Below are 3806 nucleotides of genomic sequence, written 5' to 3'. Positions count from 1 at the left end.
TTCATTTGGAACAGCCGAATTGGAGATCGAGAAAGCCGAAGGTGATGATTTATCATGGCAGAACAGGTTTTCGTGAACACAAAACCCCTTCACAAAAAGAAGAAGCTCATCACAGAGTAGCGACACTGTTGCACAACCGCACTGGTGCCAATCTGATCAGTCACTTTTCCTGTTCTACTACTTGGATGTATTAATGATCATTTTGAATCTTTGATCAATGATAAATGAAACAAATGAAGGCAACTTCGGAAGCAATTCATTGGAAATGCTGACATATAAACTGTTAGGATAAAATCGTTGAGCAGGGACAACGCACCAGCAGCAATTCACATAATTCAAGTCCAATCAACCAGGCCCACATGTGTGGCTGGCTCCCCTTGTGTTCGGTTTTGGTTTGGGGCATGTTACAGTGATTATCAAAAGAACGTACAACTGTAGTTAACTTCTAAAGTCTGAATCCAACACACTAGTCTAGCGCAGCTGAATCAACTTATGAGTGTTGGATTATAAGCACTGGACTGGATAAGCTGGTCGGTTTTGTTCATTCTTCGGATGAATCAGTCTCAAATACCTTGCAAATTATAATTTCCCTGTCACAAATACATTTACGTTGAAACAATTAGCACAAAGCAATCAAATTTTACCAGGTTCCAAGTTTGAAGAAGAAAACTACTTCAAAAACCACAAACACAAGCACTCTGCTTTAAACAAGCGAAGTTACGCCTAGCAAACTTTTAGAGCCTGGGTGACTCTTGGTGGCATGCTGGAACATGTGCAAAAAAGTAATCATGGTGAAAATCTTAAAATGGTTACCAGACTTGGATGGCTGATAGTAGAAATGCTCAACACCAAGTCTCTAAGTCGCAAAAAAGAGTCTCAATACCTGGGAAAAGTCAGGCTGATGCAGATCCTAGAGAAAGACAGAAGGCTAAAAAGTTTCTCATTTAGGTTGCAATATCATAATTCTATATGCTCTCTTTCATTTCAAATCTCTTTGAGTGTTTTCTGGTTTCCGTCAAATTTAACTTTTTGCATTCAGAAATCTCATGACATGGAACATTCACATCTATCGCTACTATTAAGGGATAAGAAACCAAGCAGTTGTTACAACAAACGAGCATCACAAAACAAACAGTTTGCATCATTATTTTTTCATTTTGATATCAACTGAACTAGACCTTAGAATCAATATGGGAAATTCAAAAGGCAAAACAAATGTACTTGAAACAATGCACCTGTGTGGGGTCATAAGTATCCTTCAACCGTAGGGGCATCATTGAGGTGGTAATAGTTTCTATTGCCAAGTCCGCAAAGGGCATCTTATGTTTATCAACCCTGGAAAAAGCATACTCAAGCTCCGAGAGGCACCACCACGATCAATAAGATAAAGAAACTCAAACGGAATCTTATAAGGCTCAACTAAGGAAATGAAAATGCATATATATAGGTATTTTCATTGATCGACTGTGGGAATAAATTAGAGACAGATGCATCGTTACATTTAACATTCAATAGGCACAAATCTCTCCATCTCGTATTAAATTGTTGCCAGAGACTCAAAGACAGGATTCCAAATACAAAAAGAAAATTCTTAATAACTCCTCCAAATACAAACCAATCAATTACGATAATGCAACATTATAATCTAAAGTTCTGAATGGGAGATCCATTTCAACAGCATCATCATAAACTGTTTTCCCTTTCGACTGTAAGATTTCCTAAATCTACTGTGACATTTCAGGAATACATGTTTCAAGAGCCTCCAGGGTCACCATAGACTATCAAAAGGTTACTAAACGAAGAAAGTTACTGTTCTGATAAAATTGTGGTTTCGGTTTTTAGCAATTCAGTTTAGTAACAATAAACATGGAATGACTGCGAACATGTTTTCAGCAACTCAGTATATTGTTCTGATATAGAATGACTGTGAACATGGAGAATTTTATAGAGCATCTATAAACATGACTCTTAACACTCCCGGAGAATTCAGGAATCCATGATATACATTAAGGGTCTGAAAATGAGAAGAACACATATGAAATCCGAAACGAAACATAGTACTAATTTTATGATGATAATTCACTAAAATTCGATGGCAAAAATTGCAGAAATGTAGTAATAACATGAACCCAATAGGATACTCAATTTCACCTGTTTTTCTTTTTCTTTCGCTCAAAGCTTATTGTCCTTCTTCAGGTTTCTCATAATTCATGTATCCTCCATCCCTCTCAACACAAGTACCCGACTTGAGAGAAACTAAGCTGTCCAAATAATTCACGCTGTCCTCAAAGTAATGTTTATGCCTACTTCGTTCTTGAACACTTCCATGTTCTGTGTCATACAACACTAGGCTACCAGAAGTCAAGAATAGAATCTGAAAAGACCACAACGGAGTTAACTATGTATGGTCCTTAATAATGCTCTCATGAGTAGTGATATAGCGTCTAATCCAAAAATTTCGAAGTCCATAATTCAGCATCTGTCATACTTCCAAATGAATCCTAACATCATTTGGTAGTTGCCATTAACAAGAACCCCAGATAAGGTATGGTAATCTCAGTTTTCCATGAATTTGATGCTAACGAATAGACTTTGAGTAGAACAGTACCCTTTCTTCCACAACTTTGTGCACCTATTGCCAACTTGTAATCAAACCCAGATGCACTTATGCCTTCAAACTTTTAGGGGATTTAGTGGGTATTTCTTAATATTTTCTTGTGAGTTGGTTCCAACAACAAGAAAAACCCCATCACCGCCAACATAATGAAATGAAACAACCATATCCAAACCAGACCATTACATGAACCCCAACATCATAATCTAAAGATTTAAATGGTTGATCCATTTCAAAAGCAACATTTTTCAATTGCACACCCTGATGATTCATAACCTATGGAGTAAAGTTGATTACTATCAGAACCTTGAAGCATGAGAATAGGTTTAAATTTGTCACAAAAATGAGGTTGGAAATAAGGGAATAATCGATTTCTACAAACATACTTACATACAATTAATGATGAATTCACTGGTAACCTTAAAAGGATTTCATGGTACATCTCTCTTCCTGAATGCTCGACATTATTGCTTCTTCTTCTTCTTCGAATTCAGATTGTACTTTTCTTAGAGAGTGAAATCAGGTTTGTTTTTGGAGAGTTGGAATCAGAGATGAAGTGATGATTCTTGAAATAAACCAATCTTTCTGGAAAAAATTAGGGTTTCAAAGTTTCACATTGAATCCTCGGAGTGAGGAGGAACCAGAGAGAGAATGGGATTTGAAGGGCATATGTGTACACAATTCAGTTTTGCACAGGGGATTTTGGTTTTGGTCCTTTTGGAGCCTAGCTAATATTGGGCTTGGTTTGGACTTTGGAGAAGTCTTATATAGGATGTCAGAGACTCACAGTTAGGGGTGAGCATGGGCCGGTATAGACCGGTTTTCGCCTCATTCGCATCCAATCCATTGCACTGTGAATTTCAATTTTGGCATCCGCATCCAATCCATATCCAACGGATTTGCATTCAGTGGATGCACGGATGGACGGATTGGATGCGGATAATCCAATGGATTTGTTTTACTAAAAATTTATAGTAAAGAAAATAAAGCTAACACAAATGACTCTTTATGAAACCTACATATCCTATATATGTATACAAATATAAAAATATCATGTACAACATCTCAAGCAAACATCTTAAAAGTTACTAAATGATCCATAGTATTTTCTAAAATTATATAAATGCCCTTAATTTCACGGATATGGATGTCCAATGGATTTTCAAGGTTGCATTCGGACCCGATCCGTTAT

General features: G+C 36.8%; 1 long non-coding RNA gene across 2 annotated transcripts; it reads right to left on the bottom strand.

Annotated features, from left to right (window-relative positions):
- Positions 1–237: 237 nt before the first annotated feature.
- On the bottom strand, positions 238–3314 carry LOC113340466. 2 transcript variants are annotated; one of them, XR_003355488.1, is made up of 2 exons: positions 1222–3314; positions 238–590 (listed from the first exon to the last, which is right to left on the bottom strand). It is a non-coding gene; the product is annotated as an uncharacterized LOC113340466 (long non-coding RNA). The 2 variants fall into 2 exon arrangements; XR_003355487.1 differs by having other exon boundaries at positions 1236–3314.
- Between the last annotated feature and the right edge of the window lie 492 nt (positions 3315–3806).

Source organism: Papaver somniferum, unplaced genomic scaffold, assembly GCF_003573695.1.
Source record: "Papaver somniferum cultivar HN1 unplaced genomic scaffold, ASM357369v1 unplaced-scaffold_22, whole genome shotgun sequence".
NCBI classification, from domain to species: Eukaryota; Viridiplantae; Streptophyta; class Magnoliopsida; order Ranunculales; family Papaveraceae; genus Papaver; species Papaver somniferum.
Note: the sequence above shows the minus strand (reverse complement) of the source record. Positions and strands in the feature narration are given on the sequence as shown.